General features: G+C 44.5%; 1 non-coding gene across 1 annotated transcript; it reads right to left on the bottom strand.

The window, feature by feature from the left end:
* Window positions 1-16935: 16935 nt before the first annotated feature.
* Trnat-ugu (transfer RNA threonine (anticodon UGU)) lies at window positions 16936-17010 on the bottom strand. The gene has a single exon. It is a non-coding gene; the product is annotated as a tRNA-Thr (tRNA).
* Between the last annotated feature and the right edge of the window lie 6383 nt (window positions 17011-23393).

The raw sequence follows: 23393 nt of genomic DNA, 5'->3' as shown, positions 1-23393 counted from the left end.
TCTTTTTCTCGAAGTGCTGCAGAAATATTCAGAGTTTCTACGGAGAACTCTAGAGCTATATCATATCTATCAAGAACTCTAAAAATATCGACATTTCTCGAAAGCTGGATGGTAAGTTCACAGCTATTCAGAATCGTGATCTTATTCTTTTTCGCGAAATTCTACAGGACTATTCAAATAGAGATATTTAGAACTACAGCATATCTACCAACAACTCTGAAAAACATATATATTTCTCAAAAGTCAGGTGCCAACTTCATAGCTATTCTGTTTTTCAGAAATATGATCATAATTTTTTTAAGAAATTCTATAGAAATTATTCAGATATTGTACAGATAACTCTAAAAGTAGAGTACATCTACCAATTACTCTGAAAAAAAAAAAGTACAGTTCTGGAAAGTCGGGTGCCAGCTTCACAAGTAGTGACAGTGGGTTCCTCATTTTACAAATTATATCATAAACTATTATCTGCAGAAGAAAACGTCGTTAAGGTTTTCTTTAGGACTGTTGGGAAGCTATTCAGAAGTGTAATCATTGCTTGTTTCGCAAATTTGGTAATTAAATTTTTACAAGATTAAAATTTTCTCGAATACTATTGTTTTCTCTGTGGAATTTTGCAGAACTATACAAATTGAGGACAGAGAAGTCTAGAACTGAAGCATATCTATCAAGAAATTTGATGAAAATTGCTGTTTCTTTAAAGTCGGTTGCCAATTTAACATCTGACACTTTTCACTAAATCCTTTACATATGAAAGAAGGAACCGGTTGACTGATGTTACAACATACAGCCTTACCTACTGGTCCTACAAAAATGAAATTTGGAGGAATGGCATAGGAACCTGCTAGGAAAGAGAGTTTTCAAATTCCACCAGTAAGGGAAGACGAGGGGTTCAAAGTTTTTTGTTGAATTGACAACGAAGCTAAGTTATCGGTAACACAAACACGAAATTTGATATGAATAATTATTTGTTATCGTAGGCTTCCACTGAGAGGACATTTTTGTAAAATTCTATCCCTAACGGTCTGAAAACGGTATTAACGTGGTTACAGGGGATACGATGTATTAAAAGTAGCGGGACATGGCGTCTTTCAGGACGAAGGGGCCATTGTTTTCTTACATAACCATACTGACCACTTGCCCTAACCTTATTTTAAAAAATATTTCCATGTCAGAGAAAGTGTATATGTAATTATTATTGCTTTATAATTCTGTCCATGTAAGGATAAATTTTGATTATTAAGATGTCAGTTGTCAGATTAGCCCAAAGTCCACCGCTCGTGGTCTCGCGGTAGCGTTCTCGCTTCCCGAGCACGGGGTCCCGGGTTCGATTCCCGGCGGGGTCAGGGAATTTCACCTGCCTCGAGATGACTGGGTGTTTGTGTTGTCCTCATCATTTCATCATCATCCAGGAAAGTGGCGAAATTGGACTGAGCAAAGATTGGATAATTGTACGGGCGCTGATAACCACGCAGTTGAGCGCCCCACAAACCAAACATCATCATCATCAGATTAGCCCAAAAACAGTTGGACACCTATTGATCTGATAGACATACGAGTCTCAAATTTACCTTCGAAAATGATAGAAGCTGCTGTCATTTGGACACCTGCGAAAACCAAAGCGCAAGCGCACTACTCAATGACCATCTTGGTTCATGCATTGTGGGAATTACAATGACAGTTATGGGGAATTATTTAGATCATAATTAAACACATTTAAACGCTCATATGAGTTTGTGTTTACGTAAGAGTCATTAAATTAGGTCCTTTGAAGAAGTGAACCGGGTAAGAATTACTTATTATAAACTTCGTTCCACAACTCGTGACTCAAAGGACTACTCGACATTGTGAGTGAGACTGTGAACCCTTAGGCGAAAGTAATTTGCTTACACAGAAAATAAGTTTTGCAATGGCTAGTAACATAAAATGAGAAGGCACCCTCTGAAGTAGCAAGGAACTAAGCACAGCTAAGTACTGTAAAAAGTCTTACTGAGCCAGATCGCTGGTCGATCATCAGCGATCGGCTTGTTATCTTTGGCGCGTCCCCGGGCATGAGCATCTTTGCGTTTTCGGCTGGGGCGCGCGGGACGGCGAGAGGCAGTCGGTTTGGGGTTGCCGGTGAGCCTGGCGGAGTTGTGCCTCGGGCGTAAGCACATGTGTGATGTCTGTTGCGCTGGGGCTGTTTGCTAGTCGTGAAACTCCTGCGGCGGTTACTGGTTGCCCGGAAGGCATTTCATACAAACTGTGCCGAGCCTCAAAGTGAGAGGGGAGTCCGGAGTTGGTGTTGGCCTAGATGTTTGTACAAATTGAGGTGCCTGTGTGAGAAGCCTGTTGGTTGCTTCGTCCTTCTGGCAGCCACCGCAAGCTGATGTTCGGCCGGAATGTCTACAGTTTGTGGTGAGCATAGTGTGAACAAGTTCTCGGAGGATGCGCTCCCAGCCTGACTCTTAGCCTGTGTTATTTGTGGGTGCCGACCCCTTGTCTGTTACTGCTTCCGAGTGTACTGTAAGATTTCACAGCAAAACTGTGTTTTTGTGGCATTCTGTGTTTCTGGCTCAGCCTCCGCCTAGAAAGGGGAAAGATTTGGAATTCCTTAATGCTGTAATTCAAACATATATAAAAAAATTGGTCTTTCAGAATAAGCGCCTGTTTCTTTGGGACACTGCAGTTCAAACAGGAGTGGCGTAATGTTAATGAGTGTTTGCTAATCGTCAAATGAAGTGTATTTAATGTCTTGCTGTTTTCTGGGGCACGCAACTGTGTTATTGAACTCATTTTGAAGTGTTCTGTTGGGTGAATGACTGCTCCCCACTTCAGTGTATTCTTTTGAGTAGCACTGTAAGGTTTTTTGGATATTTGTCAGTGGGGTGTATTGATTCGATTTTGTTTTTCTCTCTCTTTTGAATTACGCACTAAATCAGCTGATATTGAAAGTTTTTTTTATTCCTGTTTAATGTCAGACAGATTCAAATGTAACTTCATTTATGTTATTTGAAATAAATGTTTTGGATTGACCTTAATGAATTATGTGCAGTCGAAGTAAGGACCCAGTCCTTCATTAGTGCTTAACCGTGGCGTGTGGTTCGGGTTGTGAGCCCCGTGCTCGGACCTCTTACGTATGAAGCAATACTTCCATACACTAATGAAGACCTAGATTATGTAACCCTGTTTTTTCTACGCTCTCATATTCAGAACCTTCTGTTGAATCCTACTTGGGGTAGATGTAGATCACGTAACAGACGAGTGCTGAAATAATTGGCAATTGAAATTCTCTAAGTTTTGGGCATGTGCTACTCACTTGACATGATTACATACTCGTTTTCCTACTGTCTGATCATGTTACAACAGCCAGCTGAATCTTCACACACACACACACACACACATACACACACACAAGCGCACGCTCACAGATATACACACAAAAGATTTCAATTTTTGACTGTCACATTGATCAACATAGTTCATCAACTACTCGAAAATTGTGTCAACCCACCGGTTCCGATCAAAGTTTTCGTGAGGTTTCCCTCGGTTATCACGCTATGCCAGAACCGGCGCCACGGGGTACCCGCGCGGTCTCAGGCGTCTTGTCACTGTTCACGCGGCTACCCTGTCGGGGTTTCGAGTCCTTTCTTGGGCATGGGTGTGTGTGTTGTCCTTAGCGTAAGTTAGTTTAGATTTGATTAAGAAGTGTGTAAGCTTAGGGACCTATGCAGCAGTTTGGTCCCATAAGATCTTACCACAAATTTCCAAATTTTTTCAGAACCGCAGAACCTCTCCAGATTATTTCCAATTGAGACCTCCCAGCCCCATTTCCAGCTGATGGGATATTGGACTCAAAAGAGCCAACTCATGCACCAGTCCAGCCATCTCTCATCAGTAGGGGAACAGGAGTATGTCTGGCATAAACGACCCAAACCCTAGAACATATTCATTGGTTAAATGCAAAATCTTTTATGCACTTTAGCCACGTGAAACGTGATGGGGGTGGTGATCAGCCACTAAGAGGCAGTCATTAAGGGCAGCCTCCTATTCCTCTAATGGTATTAGAGAGGAAGAGACCATATTGCTGCTGGCCGCTGTGGCCGTGCGGTTTTAGGCGCTTCAGTCCGGAACCGCGTGACTGCTACGGTCGCAGGTTCGAATCCTGCCTCGGGCATGGATGTGTGTGGTGTCCTTAGGTTAGTTAGGTTTAAGTAGTTCTAAGTTCTAGGGGACTGATGACCACAGATGTTAAGGGCCATAGTGATCAGAGCCATTTCAACCATTTTTAAACCATATTGCGTCACTTTCTCCATTAGTAAAGGGGAAGCAAGAAGCTACTGTTCTGACACAGTTAAACTCTGGGCACAGTATCCACACTTCCAAATAGAAAGATGCAATAGGCACAAATAGAGAAAATATCAAAAAATGGTTCAAATGGCTCTAAGCACTATGGGACTTAACGTCTGAGGTCATCAGTCCCCTAGACTTAGAACTACTTAAACCTAACTAACCTACGGAAATCACATACATCCAAGCCCGAGGCAGGATTCGAACCTGCGACCGTAGCAGCAGCGCGGTTCCGGACTGAAGCGCCTAGAACCGCCTCAAGGAAGCAATCAAACAACAATTCGATCCGACGTTTACTACTGAAATTTATTTGACGAGGAGACCACACGCCAATCGGAATTTCGTAATTTTTTTATATTTATGTAGAGTGAAGTTCAGAACTCAAATAACCATTACCCGAAGCACTTCAATGCAACTCTCAAAAATTCCAGAGAAAATCGTCTCTGAAGTTTTCCGACCATCTTTAACACGGTCATTTTCCTACAAGTAGCGAGGCTAGACGTTGTGGTAGTACACTCGCTGAACAACATGCTGTGAAGGGCAAAAGTGATTGACATACGTTACGCAACTCTTTCCTATTTCTTCTGGACACTGTGCCAGTAAAAGGTTTTTAACCGTAATCGGCTTGGTTGCCGCGCGGGATTAGCCGAGCGGTCTCAGGCGCTGCAGTCATGGACTGTGCGGCTGGTCCCGGCGGAGGTTCGAGTCCTCCCTCGGGCATGGGTGTGTGTGTTTGTCCTTAGGATAATTTAGGTTAAGTAGTGTGTAAGCTTAGGGACTGATGACCTTAGCAGTTCAGCCCCATAAGATTTCACACACGTGTGAACATCATCATCATCGGCTTGGTTATAAATTGCACATATCCAGAAACCCTCTTTAGGCAGCTTATTGTGGAAAGATACTAGTTCATCACAATGGGCGGCGTGTAAACTTTATTCTCCATATGTTGCCTAAGACTTACAGTTTCTCAAGATGATCAATGTACGGCCGAAATTTGAGGTGGATGAAAGTGTTACTGTGATTATGCCCAGAAGAAATAAATAAGAATTGCATAAAAGTGTCATCTCTCAATATTCTGGACATCATGTGCGACTTCCACGACAAGTTTGAGGAAGTATTTGATTATAAGCACGCTACAGTTTCATTTGGTGGTCTCGTCAATAACAGTCGACTAAATCCCCAAGTAAGGTAAATAAAAAAAGGTAGTTTCGAATCTATGAAACGTTGGTGCAGTTCACTATACAATGCAGTGAAATACTACGTTACTCGTTTTTCTTACATCACTGATCGTAATTCACTCCTTTCTGCCAGCTGCGAAAGCAGCTTGTTACTCGATGCCTGCTACACTAAATGTTACGTTACCAGTCTGTGGCACCGGGTTTCGAGACCCAGTCGATCTCAGAATTGTTCTGCCAGTTATCGGTGCTTTCACCTTCGGTAATGATTTATGATTGTGGAAAATGCAGAGCTGTACCGCGGTTCGTAGTCCATGTTAACTTGCAGATCCTCTGTAACTGACTGGTTAAGTCAGTTCAATGGCTGGAGCAAGCCAAAGGGGTACAACATGCATAGGACCATGCCTAGTAAAGCACTGTTGAGGTCAAACCAATATTCGCATTAATGAGGGCTTTACTTGTAGAAAGAAGTATAGCTATGAGCAAACAAGTGATATAAAACACTGCCTGCCAGATAAAATGAAGCACTCACAGTGGGAGGGGGAAAGGAATTGAAACACACAGTTTGAGAGGATATGTGATGTTAGTTTGAGAGGCACCCACATGCCTTGCTCATACTGTGGCATCAAGCAGTCAGGCCTGCAAGATGAGTGGATTTATTCATATTTCTCAATGACTGATTATGAGCTCTAGCACCCACAATTAAGCTACAAATTATTCTCCTGTTTGAATATTACGCAACGGAAACGGATAACGCAACTCTGACTATTAGTAATTTACACAACTCTGATAGTTCACTACGCTCTGGAAATATCACATTTTCTTTCTTACCCAACGGCTTTGACCAACACGTGGCCATCGCATTGAATATGAATGGCGCACACATTATAAATTCTGGATATCATGACTACACACTACTCGAAGAACAAGGCTACCAATCTTATTCTTTTCACTATCATTTTTTTTAATTCCGATAAATTCTGTTATTCTATTATTACATTTTTATACAATAATTACACATGAGAAATTCCGCCCAGTGGGCATGGCTTTACATTGGTGATTCCCTATCTTATGGTCTCGTAATTATCTAACGCTACAGTGCACTTTCTGGATAGGATTGTGGATCTTTTGCTATATCTCACACTTCGACTCTCACACCCATCATCACGAAAATTTACTCAAGACCGAGCGGTACAAAAAGGAACATGCATAACCCACTGCCTCTGAACCTATCTTGCCACTCTCCCATGCAAGCCAGACGTACTTAAATTGCATGAAATACATCACACTGGCAACATACATCACAAAGAATAGTCACAACGTTAGAATCACTTCACTTTCAGCTTTCCCACTTCAATTAGTATTCATCCCAGTTTCACACGACACTGCCCCACTTCGTAACTTTTCATTCCTACTACGAACTCTGGAGGATATATTCACGTCTTCCTGTGCAATGCAAGCCAAGTGGCGTTGCTGTATAGACGGCTGACTCACCTTGCTTCTCTCTCAGAGTATTAGAGTTTAAATCCAGGGTCACACGGCAACACAATGCGCAGAATAATATTAAGAACATATTCGTCACACACGCGAGTCCTCAACTGATACCATGGACGAGTACTTCTCTTTATCCTTTGTCTCATACACAGATTGAGACTCACACAGTACTCACCACATGGAAGTACTCGTCTCTAATTTCAAGTCCTGCACACGCCATTTCTTAAATATTTCCAACTTATGGTACACACGCCAGTAATTCAGCTTAACTTTAGCACTCGGAAGTATTTCAACTTAGTAATAGCACTCGCAAGTATTCCAACTTAGTACTAGCAGTCGCAAGTATTTCATCTTATTGCTACACGTGGTTTCACTGTGACCGTTGGTCACTTCTGAAGATTACTACGATCCCCTTAATATTACCTGCCTGTCATTTAATTCTCCCCCCCAAAAGTTCCTGAAATAGAGAAATAATTATTCCAAACTACTCTTAAGTATTTCACATGCATACCATTTTCTCCACTCTTTTGTCTTTACGGAGCACACCTAAGACAGGTCTTACCTTTTTTACGGACCTTGGGTCTTACCAACACAAGATCCAGCGCCAAAAGTGCTGAAACATGGCCGTTCTTCAGGTCAGCTCGCACCGCCGTCGAGATGGGGGAGCACCTTGCTACCGTATTGGTCAGCCACATTTCAGGCGCTAAAACATCAGGTAAATTTCATCTCTTTGGTTCTACCAAAGGTGGCCAAAGGACCGTCTCAAAGATGATCATTTATTGCACATTCACTATCTGCGGTTAGCAGACGACCATACATTCATTCATTTCGCAGATCTCACCAAATTGGATATAGGGATTTAATTTGTGGGAGTGCACATGTGATCGATTAAATAAATAAATAAAGTCCTTCTTTCCTACACTGGTATCCGGCTTCGGCGTATTAAGTGAAATTGAGATATTATTACAAAAAGTATGTTGTTCTGACAAGAATGTTGTACCTATTTTCAATGTCGGGCGGTACTGTACCCTTTCAAGTTGAGTAACTACAAAATGAGTCAAATTTAAAACAACTTGGTAATGTGAGCCCTGTTATCAGTATGGTGTTACACCCGTCTTGCTTCGATGCCTGCACTGATTCAGTTGGGAAGGATGCCGTAAGGCCACTGTATCCTCTCCTGAGGCAAGCTAGACCAGCTGTTGTAACTGCTCATTGACATCCCGGATATTAGCAGTGGGACGGAGTTGATGTCTGAGCTGGTCTCACACGTGGTTTACCGGGAACAGATGTGGGTATCTTGCCAGTTATGTGTGTACCAAAACATCACGTAGACAGTTCACAGCGACACATGCCACATGTGGATGAACATGGCTCTGCTAAAAAAACGGCAGTACGATGCTGTCACATGAGAGCTGACACATGAGGACGCAGAATATGCATCCAGTCACAGATCCCTCAATTAGTACCAGCTGCGACCTGAAGATGTTCCTGATGGCTTCCCACACCATGACACTACGCGTAATACCGTTGTGCCTCTGTCGGCCGGGGTGGACGAGCGGTTCTTGGCGCTGCAGTCTGGAGTCGGGCGACCGCTACGGTCGCAGGTTCGAATCCTGCCTATGGCATGGATGTGTGTTATGTCCTTAGGTTTAAGTACTTCTAGGTTCTAGGGTACTGATGACCTCAGAAGTTAAGTCCCATAGTGCTCAGAGCCATTTGAACCATTTCGTTGTGCCTCTCCAAAACAGTGGAAGAATAGGGCCTCTTTTCAATACTGTACTCTGATAGAAAGTTCTGACAAAAACTCGACAAGTTACTAACGCAACTACATAGATCTGGAGATGATGCAGAGTGATCGAAACATGCCATGTATTTAAAAATGGGCAACTGAGGGTAATTATGTCGGGTGTAGTGAAAATGGATTACGATGTGCCTGGTACACTATAAGCCGATCCTCCGTTGTGTTAGTCAGACGTGGTCAACTGGGACCTTGGCGGTGAGTATGCACGCCCTCACGTCCCCATGCAGTGCCACATCGGGCCACTGTTACATCCGAATACCACACAAATCTGGAAACTGTACGACTGGACCAGCCAACTAAGTCTTTCAGACTCTGTCAGATGGTGATAATGCTGTCTCACACATACGCGGCATTTCCATGTTCTTGCCACTGCCACGAATATTATTAACACAGTCTGGTGACCATTCTACATGCAACCGAGAATTGAAATTCAAATCAGTCACATACCCGATGTTGATGTGTACGTTTACGTAGTTACCTTAACATACAGCCATGTCTTCTGGGTGTTCCACTCATTATGTATAGCAGATATAGTTCGTCTGGGCAACTAAATGTTCGAATGTGTGTGAATCCCTAAGGGACCAAATTGCTGAGGTCATCGGTGCCTAAACTTACACGCTACTTAAACCAACTTATGCTAAGAACAACACACACACCCATGCTCGAGGGAGGACTCGAGCCACGCAATCCGTGACATGGCACCTCGAACCGCGCAGCCACTCCGCGTGGCGGGTAACTAAAGCACACCACTGAAGAGACGAGCGGAAGTGTGTGTACTGGAGCTACAACCAGCAGCGGCAGGGTCCTTAACTCATATTCACTTTCTAAGTGCAGTTTTGGTAACATGGGTAGGAGGATGATTTTTTACAGGCATTCTCGATCACGTTGGACCACGGATTTATTACCCACAAGAGAGCAAGCTGTAATTCCTGCTTTGTTGCCCGCTGATAACAGAGCAAGGAGCAAACATCAGCTCTCTATAAACTGTTTATGCTTTTCTGAAGATGAAAGCGTATATTACGAAGCTTTGTTCCTTAACACTAAAACTACACTGGAAAATGCCGGAAATGTAAAAGCAAGGGAGCAAAAAGCAGTACTGTTAAAGCCTTAAATGAACGAGCAGAGAAACTGGATTCTGGAAAAACAAGTTCACATTACTACCCCGACATTCCAGCCACGTGGTATTCTTTGCCAGTTTTGATACCTTCCTATTACGGCATTCTGCAGAGCCAGAAAGGATTGTGACCCACGCATCTAGTTTCCGCTCCTAAGGGAGAAAACAAAACACACTCGTATAGGTACTCATTGTACATGTTGTAACTGGTGTAAGTACAGAGCCGGCCAGTGTGGCTGAGCGGTTCTAGGCGCTTCAGTCTGGAACTGCGCGACCGCTACGGTCGCAGGTTCGAATCCTGCTGTAATGTCCCCACAGCAAATACCCTCTACCACGCACCAATTAATCATTTTCAATCAAACCATCCACATTCATTCACTTTGGAAAAGTTATCTGATCTGATTTTCTCGTAATATATGCGTCGACAGCTCGTCGACGCCAAAGTATTTTCTAGTGCGTTTATTCTTTGAAATAACAGAGATGCATATATGCATTCTCCATGGTTGTTAGAGTGGTAACTAGGACAGCTTCTGGAGTATCTGTTGAGGGATTGACGTGTTTCTGAGAGATACATATTCTGCTTTTCTTCTCGCTAAAGCGAGCCAATTAACATTTGTGCCGTTGGCGGTTTGTTTTGAAGAGAAAGAGATTGTAAAAGGAAAATAATTAAGGCGTGGAATCACCGGAGATCTGGACATGTAATGGAGATGGATTTAATACACGATTTCCTCCATAAATAAGGTTTGTGACTTTTTTGTTCTGGAGTGAATGAACGAATGAGTTTTTTTCTGAATCATTTGTTGATCACGTTGGCCCTGTAATTAGTGGAGAAGTTTCAGCTGTGTCGAAGAGAGCCTGCAATCACTGAGTCTGTGTTAAATCGTCCAAAAAGGCTTCGTACACATCTGGAATTCGCAATCTTTCGTAAATGGAACAAAGTGTCCAAACGATTGATTCTCCGGACTGACTGTAGTGTTTAACAGTAATAATAAATGTAAAGATCTCTTACAGCAAGTCAGCCGCTGATTACCAAGACGAAGGACTCCACCAAAGATTCTATTTGGCTGATTCTTTTTATCACGTAATGAAATCTTATATTAAAAACTATACATAGATAAAGGAGAGAATGAGACAGAGCGAATGAAAATAGAGATAATACTAATAATCCTCCATTAGCCTAATTTTTCGCCTGTCTTATCACGGACCAGCCAAGAACTGGGAGGGCCTTACTTTACTGTATAGACTTATGTGTGAAGGTGAAGGGATCTTAAAGACAGCAGATACACGTCTATACAGACAAGAGATTACACAGAGATAGCGGCTAGCTCCATTGATCATCTATTCTTAGATTCCGAACATTTAAAAATGTTAAACTGCCTCGGGCATGGATGTGTGTGATGTCCTTAGATTAGTTTGGTTTAAGTATTTCTAAGTGCTAGGGGATTGATGACCTCAGATGTTAAGTCCCACAGTGCTCAGAGCCATTTGAACAATTTTTTTGTAAGTGCAGATAATTTTATATATGTTATCTTAATATGTACACACGTCAGTGTATTGTTTGTTTTCCCTCTGCGTCTAATAGTCTTCACACCAACACGCCATATAATTTACAACCTGATGTTCACTGCATGATCATAGCTGCACCACTGACAAATGGCGGACAGTGTAGATTAACAGTTTTTCATCCATGCCTCCACACTTCATTACCTGACATCCTGCCCAGGAAAAAATATGGGTTAATCGTTTGTTCTTGCCATATGTTGTTGGAAGTACTAGCCAACCTAAAAACATACGACTTGTGATACTTTAATTGTTAGTCTACGAATGACGTAAATACTAACGAAATGTTGTGCACTATACAGTCCTCAGTCATCAAAAGTGGAGGCAACACATGTACTGGGGCTTTTCACTGTCCACTGCGTTTCGTAAACGTTTCCAGCTGTTTAACATAAGCCACCACTTGACACCCAGTTACGCTTAGGTCTGATTGATATTGACACTGAACCTTGTTTTACAAGTTCTAAGGTTTCATCTGGTGATGGCAGTAGCAGAAACGACGCTGTAAATAAAAATACACAGTAAATGACCTAGACGGTTTTACTGCATTCACAAAATATTCACACTGATCGCGAGCCCATTCAGGAAATTTAATTCCTTTAGCTTACTGATTAAATAAGTCCATCGATCAATGACAATTGACAAAGTTACCAAATGGTATTTCAGCGCTCTAAAATTAACTATTACTAATTTCTTCTACAGTTAACCCATCTGCATAAGCCCCATGTAACCTCCGTTGTCAAAAAGTAACTTCACTTGACCGAAAAGTCGTCGGTTTGTTAACCAGGTCGGAAATTCAGAAATGTATCACTCGACCACCTAGTAATTGGCGAAGAGCCATATCGTGTGCAGTGTTTCACTTTACTCTTTCTACTGCTAACATCCGCGTTTTCTTCATGCACAGTCGTCTCCAGTATTCGGAATACGGCGCCTGTGTGATCTTTAACCTCCTCCTAAAATACAGCCCACGGTGACAGCGTCCTTTACGTTTTGACACATAATACGTTGTCGGCAAACTTTACGACGGCTAAGGATGGGTTTCCTTGAAGGCACGAGGCCAGCCGGCGCACGTAAACTGTCCCGCGGTCACAGTTAATTAACTTCCTCTTATAAGCAATTAGGAGCGGCCGGAGGAACCGGAATACGTCAGGCGGTGGCTGCGAGAAGAGAAGAGCAGCGTACAGCTATGCCGGTCACGTGCTGGGCGTCTCCTGTACCAGCGTCCACCACCCGTCCTTTTTAGGCTCACTGCTCAGCCCGACCGGTAGAGGAACACAGAACAGAGTCGCCGGCCACGAGACACGTGTCGCCGTCGCTCTGCGGTAGATCACTGCATTCCCACAGTAGAGACAACAGTCTTGTACACCGTCCGTAAACTGGGTGTCTGCCGGCCGGAGTGGCCGTGCGGTTCTAGGCGCTACAGTCTGGAACCGAGCGACCGCTACGGTCGCAGGTTCGAATCCTGCCCCGGGCATGGATGTATGTGATGTCCTTAGGTTAGTTAGGTTTAATTAGTTCTAAGTTCTAGGCGACTGATGACCTCCGAAGTTAAGTCGCATAGTGCTCAGAGGCAACCATTTGAACTGGGTGTCTACCCAGGTAATGTTGGCCGACATCCGTCTGAGCCGTGAAGGAAAGTAAAGTGGTTTATTTCAGAAATCATCCTCATTTGGACCTATTGATGGCATGTTTACGAGTTTGCAGCCGGGTTTACGATTCTCTAGGGTGAACATGAAGTTTTCTCTGATTACAAAAATTTATTTCTAAGGAGCTCTGCTTGATACGGCTATGCAGTTTCTTGCAAATGGTAGCTTAAGTCATGAAGTTTGTATAGATACATTTCTACATATGTTCTAACAGCATCTAATTTCTTTCTCTGTACCTCTCTCTCAGTCTCTATTTTTGTCTCTTGTTACAGATAGTGTAATGTACGAGGGGCGTTCAGTACGTAACGAAACAAATTTTTTCTGCAAGTAAGTTATTTTTATTCACAAAATTTTGTACATGCCTGCACGTTCAGAGACCGTGAATAGTTACAATTAAAAGAAAACAGCCCTCGGTCACTAATTTTTAACGAATTAACCGGGTTTTAACACTGCTAGGAGTGTCTTCCTCAGAATTTAAACTAAAGAATGGTCTATAACTTGATCACAGAATTATGACTAAAAACGTGTGATACAAATTATAAGTACGGAATTATCATGAAAGATATTTAAGATAACCTGCACCACACAAGTAACGAGCAGCCCTTATTGGCTCGCCATCACAGTTTTTTTTATCTTAAATATCTTTGTGAGTAATGCCCTTTTGGCATATTTATTATTTTATAAATGACATATAAGTACTGCCAGTCTTTCACGATAATTCCGTACTCATAATTTGTATCATACATTTTTAGTCATAATTCTGTGACCATGTTATAGACCATTCTTTAGTTTAAATTCTGAGGAAGACACTCCTAGCAGTGTTAAAACCCGGTTAATTCGTTAAAAATTAGTGACCGAGGGCTGTTTTCTTTTAATTGTAATTTTATTCAGGTTCCCAGTACACCATTCCACTCCACGTTCTTTTGGCTACAAATCTCTGTTTTTCAACATAATCTCCACACAGTGCGACGGCCTTACAACCTTACTGGGAAGGTCTGTATGCCCGCATGTTACCACTCTACTGGTGGACGTCGAACCCAGCATCGTGCTGCAACAGTAGCCTCCCTATCAGCCATGCACTGCTTCCTGCAGAGCGCATCCTCCATTGGGCCAAACAGATGGACGTCGAAAGGTATGAGATCGATGCTGCAGCTTGGATGAGGAAGAACAGCCCAATAGAGTTTGGTGAGCTTCTCTCGGCTAAGCAGGCCTTGCGTTGTCGTGGAGGAGAAGAAGTTCGTTTGCATCTTCGTGGCGATGAGCATGCTGAAGTCGTTTCTTCAATTTCGTGAGGTTAGCACAATACACTTCAGAGTTCTCAGAATGAGATTTTCACTCTGCAGCAGAGTGTGCACTGATATGAAACTTCCTGGCAGATGAAAACTGTGTGCCGGACCAAGACTCGAACTCGGGACCTTTGCCTTTCGCGGGTAAGTGCTCTACCATCTGAGCTACCCAAGCACGATTCACCCCCCGTCCTCACAGCAAACGTCCCGAGTTCGAGTCTCGGTCCGGCACACAATTTTAAGCTGCCAGGAAGTTTCAATTCAGAGTTGTTCGTTGCACCATGTAAGGTTTGTCTCTGTGTAAGCTACAAAAAATTTTGATTTAATGTTGCAAACTTATCAAAGAAAAACACGCATTTACTCAGTTTACAGTGTGACAATGTTATGACAGTTGTCAAACGAATGCATCTCGTCCTCAGAAAGTGAAATAATCCTAGCCGGCCGCGGTGGTCTAGCGGTTCTAGGCGCTCAGTCCGGAACCGCACGACTGCTACGGTCGCAGGTTCGAATCCTGCCACGGGCATGGATGTGTGTGATGTCCTTAGGTTAGTTAGGTTTAAGTAGTTCTAAGTTCTAGGGGACTGATGACCACAGATGTTAAGTCCCATAGTGCTCAGAGCCATGTGAACCATTTTTTGAAATAATCCTAAACACAACAATGGTAAATTTTAACTAGAAGTTTCTTTACAAAATTATTCCCACGACTATGTCACGATATTGGCCAGTACTACGATAAATCATCCGATTCCGGTTCAAAGTTTGGTACTATTTAGGATGACACTCAAGTCTACGGAGGATGGTTAATATTGTGACAAGTTGAGCAAAGGATTACTCAAGATCGCTCGAGTTTACAGTGGACGCAAGCTGGTGAACCAACAATTTTACTCCTTTGCACACAGTATTTACCTTAGCTGCGATGAGCTGTCGTCTGCCTAGCTGCTCTCGCCCACTGAAATTCCTGTTAAATCTAATTAAGCCTTTGCTGATTTTTTTCAGCAGAAATTCTCCCTATGTTCCTCGTGATGCGAGGAAACATGCACTCATCCCTAGTCTTGGAATATGGCGGTATGCACGTGCATGGCTGGAGCAGTGTGCATATTGAAATGCCCTCTCAGTCCTCGCAAGGACAATTAACTAAATGGCTGGTTCGTTTCTCCACAGTGGGAGCTCAACGATGCTACAGCTAATATCTAGCCGAATACCAGCCACAGTGAATGCAGTGTTCACTCAAATTTCTCCTCTGCATCCTACAGAGCGTTATGCGCTCCATTGTACACTTGACGCCAGTTCAGAGAAGATTCAACGAAAATTTCGCTATCGTCTTTCTCATAGCCAAACTCTCTCCCCACCTGTGTTCTTTCGTTCTTCACATCACGGCTGTTTTCGACCAATAGGAGCATTCCTCCCTCTTATTTTGTGGAAACTCTCTCTACCAATCTCAAGGGCCCTACCATTGAACTGCATCGAAATCTCGGCACTTTACTCTTTCCGAGTTCGTTTCTGCCAATCAGACGTTTCGTGCCTGCTCACATGTGTACCATTCGCTGTTCGCGTGATCAACTGCATCACTGTTTTTTTTTCGTATCCATCTGGAATTCGGAAACGCAGTTTTCTAAAGCTTCTTTCTGTCCTACTTCTGGTGGCCCATTACTCGCTCTGCAGTATGCGTCACCTGTAGGTCACTGACTCCCGCTGTGGGATGCCTCCCTAAGTGTTTTCCGTAGTACCTCCCGGGGTGCACGCAAAACGTTTCCTCTCACTACCTGTTTCACCTTCTGCTCATTGACATGCATTATAGACGAGTGGTGTGTTAACACCATCGATTGAGTTTCATCCCTTTTGCATTACATACTTATAGGCAAATCTGCTCATTACTGCCGAAGTAAGTTAGATGTCATATTCACCTTCCCCTTACGATGTATAAACTCTTACGCAAGGTGCGAAATTGACCTTCATTTATTCTGCCACCTTACAGCCATGAAGGAGGAAGTCAAACAGTATAATCCCTTTAGAGTCCCAGAAGACCATCACAATGACTTTGCCGGCTGGGGGTGCAGCTTTCAATTTTTTCTTCGGAGGAGAGATGGTATGACGTCACTCCATGAACTGTCGTTTCGTATCCAGTTCGAACTAATGAACTTACGTTTCATCACCTGTGACAATTTTCGATAAAAAGTGGGCACGACCACCCTCTTAACGCACATGCAATTCCGCACAGATGGTTTTCTGTTTGGCGGTGAGAAATCCACTGGGCACTCACCTCGATTGCCGCAACTGGTGGACGAGTGTGCCATCAATACGAATAGAGACGTCCAGTTGAGCAGCGAGGAATCTGACTGTTACCTTTCGATCACCTCGAATGACAGTGTCCGCAAGTTCCAAGATTACAAAAGTCACAGATGCGTGTGGCCAGCCGGCATGGGGGAGATCAGACAGTTTTGCGCCACCTTGTTGAGATGAATCTAGAATTGTATTAATACCTTCAGCTGCTAACGGCCGTTGATATATATCAACGGGGACAGGTGAAAATGCGTGCCCCGACCAGGACTCGAACCTGGGATCTCCTGCTTACATAGCAGACGCTCTATCCATCTGAGCCACCGAGAGCATAGAGGATAGCGCGACTGGAGGGACTATCTCGCCCACGCCTCCCGCGAGACCCACATTCTCACCTTGTATGTCCACACACTGCATTCGTAGTGTCCCACCCCAACACACTCATTACTCGTGGAAGACATTCTTACCAAGTCCTGTAAGAGTTCGGGGAATATGTGTGCATCCGCATAGAAGAAGAAGGTCATGGCCGGTGTTGCCAGAACTATATACTTATATGGATATGTCCGAAAGAACAGACAACATATCCATATAAGTATATTGTTGAGATGAGGACTGACACCTCGCCCGATGACTCATTATGCTTACCTCGACATGTTGGAGCTCTGCGTGGCACCTCAGTTAGAGAGATTTGAGAAATGAGTGTCATTTCAGTAAGATGGTGCACTGTCGAGGTCCAGTGAACCAGCCAGTCTGTGGATGGTTTTTAGGCGGTTTTCCATCTGCCACGGCGAATGCGGGCTGGTTCCCCTTATTCCGCCTCAGTTACACTATGTCGGCGATTGCTGCGCAAACAAGTTCCACATACGCGTGCACCACCATTACTCTACCACGCAAACATAGGGGTTACACGCGTCTGGTGTGAGACGTTCCCTGGGGGTCCACCGGCGGCTGAACCGCACAATAACCCTGGGTTCGGTGTGGGGCGGTGGAGGGGTGAAGTGGACTGCGGTAGTCGTTGTGGGGTTGTGGACCACTGCAGCTGTGGCGTGGACGGAGCCTCTCCGTCGTTTCTAGGTCACCGGTTAACATACAATACAATACAATACAAGATGGTGCACCGCCACATTGCTTACCATTTCTTGGATGAGACCTTTCTGGACAGATGGATCGGTAAAGAAAGTCCAATATGCAGTCCAACGTCATGGCCATCAGGCTCACCAGACAAAGACTCTCTTCACTTTTTTGTGTTACAGGATGAAGCGTTCAGTTCAGCAGTTTCAGATGTGCACTCTTACAGCAGGAATACGAGATTCTGTAGAGGTGGTGATGGAAGACTTGTTGACAAAGAAATGGTGAAAAATTGAGTATGGCCTAGACGTTTTATGGGCAACAAACGGAGCACATGTCGAAATGCACCCACAAAAAACTTTATGAATGAAGCTACCATTTGCAACAAACCGCAGGGCTGTGTCTAGCACAGTTGGTTTGAAATAAGTTTTTGTAATCAGGCGCTATGCTCACCACATGTTTCGCACACAAAATTTCGACGACTGACAGCAAGTGTCTCCTTTCGCAGCCCTGAGCAGTGATCTGACGGCCACCACCTGCTTCCGGGAAAATCGTGATTGTGTGAAATAAATTAAGATGGCAAGAACTATGCCCCTTACGTGAGGTTATTAAAGATCACCGAACTCACGTCGAGCGAACAGTAGGGCTGAACAAAAATGACTGACAAGGCACAATGCATCTTGTAGAGGGTATAGTATGAACGTATTGGAACAATAAATGTTGGGTGATGGTTTTAAAGTAATCACGTGACGTGAAAACTTTGTGGAAACGCGTCGATTTACCGGAGGCTAGTTCATCCCAGGGAAGTATTCAGAGTTGACCGCAGCTGGGTGGCGGCACGCAGCTAGGGAGCGGCGAAGGGAAGCGACAATAGGCAGCTTAGGGCGGCTCAAAATAAGAGAAAGAGGTAATAGGGTGCGGCCTCCAGCTGCCATAAGATGAGTGACAGTGAGGGTGTGGTTTACCAAATGCTGGTGTACCGGGAAGCAGAGAACTTGTACACCTGTTGATAAATGTCCGTTGTCCTGTTTTCAGTGAACATGCGAGAAAGTAGCGGAAAGCTATGGTGGAGTGGACAACAGAGCCCGAAATATGCATGTTCGTGACTATAGCAACTTCACGCCGAATTCATAGTCCGCAGAGTCTGAAATAAATCAGGTGAAGAGTGACAGAATGAAATACGCCGGCCTCTGATGGGAACGTAGGACCAAGGAATTTGAAGTACTCTCCTGGGAGTCAGAATTTCGGAAAAATTGGTGTTTTATGCAGATGCTAACCTTGATGGGTGGCCTGGGAGGAGCTAAATAGCAGAAGTTGAGAGTAAGGGAAATTTTGTGGCAATTTGTTCACTTCCTAGAGGAGTCATTGGTCGGCACTGGGAAGTGACGCATAATTAATGCGACTTTCGTTCCCAGCTTGCCTAGAGTGCGGACGTGGCGTTCTTTACTCAGCTTGCCTGAGAGATAGTGAGCATCTCTGCAGTTTAGGACTTAGCAAACAACGATTGAGCTTGGAGATAGAAAGTTTTCGTTCAGCTATGTACTGAACAAGATAGCTAGGAGTGAATAGATGAGCGCAGCCTTGCAGCACCATGAGGCTGCCGACGTCTGCACAACAACGCCGCCCTGCCACGCTGAATTTGGTGATATTGCGCCCGCCCCGGCTTGAATTAGGCCACTGATTAATTTGTTGGATAACGTTGGCAAAGTTTCCGTGAGGGTTTCATGGGCCACGTATCGTAGAATTCTTCTCGCACTTCACATTACGCGCGGGTCAGTCCATAGGAATTAATTTTGATTTATCGCGCTTTACTCCACGTATACGCAGTTTATTCTCACTGCCTGTTAGGAGAGGCATGTAATGTGAGGATTGAAGGTCGTGAGTTAAAATAAATATGTGCTAATTGACTGCATCTGTTTTCAATCAAGTAGTTGAAATCCCAAGTCACTTTCTTAATTAATTTTATGTTGAACATTTGCATCTGGCGTTCAATAGCTGTATATAGCATCAATGCACACCCCTTTTTAATTAAAAGGGATCAATTCTGAATCAATTAATGTCAACACTACCACCACAGTCCAATCAGGAGTCACAGGGCCTTATTAGTTTCTTTTCGTTATCCGATATTGCGGCAGTTCTGCACTCTCTGTTGATCTGTTAGTCAATTAGCTGGGGTGAAGACACGCCAAAACCAGATAAGGGACGGGTGGGGTGTTACAAAATCTACAGTTAAGTGGCGGAAATTTCTTTCAGAATGTTCTACATGACCTTGGTTCCACACGAGGAAAAGTCGGTTTGTATTTCAGTAAGATTTTTCCCTATTTTTTGGAGTTTCTTGAGTCCCCGTGTCTCATTTACTGATTTGTTTCGAGTCTCGACGCCTGGATGGCCAGTATTTCCGACCCCGCTTGGCCAGTGAACTGGAAGCCGCGCTGGTTTAATTAGGCGGCAGGATATGGGCGCGCCTCTAGCCGGTAGCCAATAGCGGCAGCCAGTAGCCAGAAGCCAGTAGCCAGCAGTCGCAGGTGCGGCCGCGTCCCTATTTATAAAGATGAGCCGGCGCCGGCTGAATGGGCGGCGGGCACGCGCATACCGAGCAGGTAGGCGGCGACAGGAGGATACAGCCGGCCGGGCCCGGTGGCACCAGAGTTAGGACGCCCACGCGCTCACGGCACGGCCGCTGGCTGGACACGCGGGCTGCCGGCGGGACGTAGGAAAGGCACGTTACTGCCGCGCCGCCGACTCGTCCCACAGTCTCATTACGAAACGCTGTCACGCCCGTGAAATCCGGAGCAGTCTGGGCTGCTTTACTGTCCGCTTCCGCCCCTGGAACTTTAGTGGAGGCACATGGCTTCCTGATGCGGTAACAGAATCCACAGAGGCTCACACTTGTCGCAGTGGATTCTTTTTTTTTCCCAAGTCCTGTGACATGTTTAATGCGTCCCGCCACTACTTCCTCTCCTCTACACCAGTCTCTTATCTGAACCAAGCCCTCACACCCAACGTCCTCAATTATTTGCTGTTTACTCCTATACTCCAACCTCAGTTTTCCCTTGCAATTTTTGCCATCTAGAGCTCCATACAGTATCACGAGGCTTCTCCTTGATGCCTTGACGACATCCCTTCCTCTGGTTCGTGTTTACCAGACTGTAGTGGCACAGTGTGCAATTAACGCTATGGAGAGGTGGGAGAGGCGTCCTTCTAGCTGGCAGTTTCCCCTTTTGTTGATCTCTCAAGTGCTTGTTGAATTAATCAAATATTTCTTGGATATCTGTCACCTCAATATTGATAAATTCATTTAAAGTTAATCCCCAGATTACTAGGGCTATTCGTTAAGTACGGTCTCATAGTACGCGAAAGGGACACCACACTGAAAATCCACTGAAGCTTTACCCAGAAGTTTTGGGCAGTGTTTTTAGCATGCTCGTCGATCGCGTCACGCCGCTCTTTTAAATTCTCAGCGCACAGTGAGCACGTAAAGATCCTTAGAAAATAGTGTCTCCCGCCGAGTATGAGGGCCTGGTGAGACATTTCGCACGATTTCATGCAGCCCACATAACAGAACTGTCACGTGTTTCCTTCTTCATGACAATTCTCGGCCTCATACTGCAGGATTAATGAAGACGCTCCTGCAGCTTTTCCAATGTGAACTGTTTGATCAACCACAATACACCCTGTAACTGGTTTCCCCCCGAGCTTCACCTCTGCTCACATGAACAGCTGGCTTTGAAGACAACGTTTTGGCACAGATAACAAGCTGTAAGCCAGCACACAGAATTTACGGAAAGCACAGGAGGCTGCCTTTTATGACGAGTAAGTTGCTGCAATGCTACGACAAATGTATAATGTCGGAGGGGTGACCATGTAGGGAAGTAACAGGACGGCGCAGCTAACTGCCGAAAATAAAAAAGGTTTTGGTTTTCGCAGTGGTTTTCATGCCACGACCAATCAGACTTTGCTTTCCGAATAGCCCTCGTAGTAGCAGTCCTTGAAGTTGGTAAACGTACTCTGTAAGCAGTCCACGACACGTCTAAGCTACTCCAATGACCTCTGCATTTCTCTGTGGTTGACGTTTAGTACAGTAGAGCACGTAATTCTACGCATGACTTGGATACTCCATGCTCTACTACTATTTTACAGTTTTATTAAATCAAACAGCTATTTTTAGTCTTTTACTTGTAAAACATGCAACATGGAATGACAATAAATAAAATAGCCTCACGCTGCAGTTATGGTGTTACAAGTTTAATTGGATGATCAATTTCGATACTTTCAGGCGACCAGGTGTTGCGACGGTAGGTACCGGTAATTCGGTTGATAACCTGTGTGAGCTGGGAAATTAATATGTAACCGTCTATTAGATACATACAAAGATGAAGTTGAGGGTGAGGTGTAAAGTGTGCAAATACACTACTGGCTATTAAAATTGCTACACCACGAAGATGACATGCTACAGACGCAAAATTTAACAGACAGGAAGAAGATGCTGTGATATGCAAATGATTAGCTTTTCAGAGCATTCACACAAGGTTGGCACCGGTGGCGACACCTACAACGTTCTGACATGAGGAAAGTTTCCAACCGATTTCCCATGCACAAACAGCAGTTGACCGGCGTTGCCAGGTGAAACGTTTTGGGATGTCTCGTGTAAGGGGGAGAAATGCGTACCATCACGTTTCCGACTTTGATAAAGGTCGGATTGTAGCCTATTGCGATTGGGGTTTATCGTATCGCGACATTGCTGCTCGCGTTGGTCGAGATCCAATGACTGTTAGCAGAATATGGAATGGGTGGGTTCAGTAGGGTAACACGGAACGCCGTGCTGGATCTCAACGGCCTCGTATCACTAGCAGTCGAGATGACGGGCATCTTATCCACATGGCTGTAACGGATCGTGCAGTCACTTCTCGATCCCTGAGTCAACAGATGGGGACGTTTGCAAGACAACAACCATCTGTACCAACAGTTCGACGACGTTTGTAGCAGCATGGACTATCAGCTCGGAGACCACGGCTGAGCTTACCCTTGACGCTGCATCACAGACAGGAGCGCCTACGATGGTGTACTCGACGACGAACCTGGGTGCACGAATGGAAAATCGTAATTTTTTTCGGATGAATCCAGGTTCTGTTTACAGCATCATGATGGTCGCATCCGATGTTTGGCGACATCGCGGTGAACGCACATTGAAAGCGTGTATTTGTCATCGCCATACTGGCGTATCCCCCGGCGTTATGGTATGGGGTGCCATTGGTTACACGTCTAGGTCACCTTTTGTTTGCATTGACGGCACTTTGAACAGTGGACCTTACATTTAAGATGTGTTACGACCCGTGGCTCTACCGTTCATTCGATCCCTCCGATACCCTATATTTCAGCAGGATAATGCACGACCGCATGTTGCAGGTCCTGTACGGGTTTTTCTGGATACAGAAAATGTTCGACTGCTGTCCTGGTCAGCACATTCTCCAGATCTCTCACCAACTGAAATCGTCTGGTGAATGGTGGCCGAGCAACTGGCTCGTCACAATACGCCATTCATTATTCTTGATGAACTGTGGTATCGTATTGAAGCTGCATGGGCAGCTGTACCTGTACACTCCATCCAACAACCTCTGTTTGACTCAATGCCCAGGCGTATTAAGG

This window comes from Schistocerca serialis, chromosome 6 (assembly GCF_023864345.2).
Source record: "Schistocerca serialis cubense isolate TAMUIC-IGC-003099 chromosome 6, iqSchSeri2.2, whole genome shotgun sequence".
Taxonomy (NCBI): Eukaryota; Metazoa; Arthropoda; class Insecta; order Orthoptera; family Acrididae; genus Schistocerca; species Schistocerca serialis.
The sequence above is the reverse complement of the archived record's forward strand: the minus strand, read 5'-3'. Positions and strand labels throughout refer to the sequence as shown.